Source organism: Dermacentor andersoni, chromosome 2 (assembly GCF_023375885.2).
Source record: "Dermacentor andersoni chromosome 2, qqDerAnde1_hic_scaffold, whole genome shotgun sequence".
Classification (NCBI taxonomy): domain Eukaryota; kingdom Metazoa; phylum Arthropoda; class Arachnida; order Ixodida; family Ixodidae; genus Dermacentor; species Dermacentor andersoni.
This window is the reverse complement of record NC_092815.1, coordinates 15,690,365-15,691,032: the sequence shown is the minus strand read 5'-3', so window position 1 is coordinate 15,691,032 and position 668 is coordinate 15,690,365. Positions and strand designations below refer to the sequence as shown.

The window sequence follows — 668 nt, the reverse complement described above, 5'->3', positions numbered from 1 at the left end:
CTGTGTAGCAACCGAATAATGTCATTCGATGCTAATGCCATTCGGTTCGAATGACAATAAAACACCCAGTGTGACAGGGGTATTGGCCAGTCTAAGTAGCGGCTGGCTACCCGGTGCTAAGGAAAGCGGTAACCGGAATAAAAGGTTATAAAAGGAAAGGAATAAAAAAAAAATAGATAGATAGAAAGGAAAATGCACTGACTTAACGCGATGCAACGCGCTACAACTTTTAGATTCAATTAATCACTCAAAAACATCTCAAGAACATGGTCAAGACAGTTAAGAACGTGCCGCGATCTGTACCACCCTTTGTACGGAGCGTTTCCTCGTCCGCCCGGATAGCTCAGTCGGTAGAGCGTTAGGCTTTTAACCTAACGGTCCGGGGTTCGAGCCCCCGTTCGGGCGTGTTTTTTTTTTCTCTCTTTTTTTATATAGTTTTTAATCCTATTATTAATTCTTTGTTTTCCCGCTTGATAGTCGTTTCAATATAGCGTCTGTATATGCTTCTGTCGAACACGTCAGTCGGTTAGTAGCGCAGGTCAACACCGTGCAATTCTATATAAATTCTATATATTTGTCGATCTAGTGCACTACTGGGTGGAATACACTCAGTATGATAATATCGAAGCCCTCTGGAAGCTACAATGTTACGCTGTGTGGCGGTAAAA

General features: G+C 42.5%; 1 non-coding gene across 1 annotated transcript; it reads left to right on the top strand.

Moving 5' to 3' along the window:
• The first annotated feature begins 332 nt into the window (after positions 1-332).
• Positions 333-405, top strand: TRNAK-UUU (transfer RNA lysine (anticodon UUU)). Its single transcript has one exon. It is a non-coding gene; the product is annotated as a tRNA-Lys (tRNA).
• The last annotated feature ends 263 nt before the right edge of the window (positions 406-668 follow it).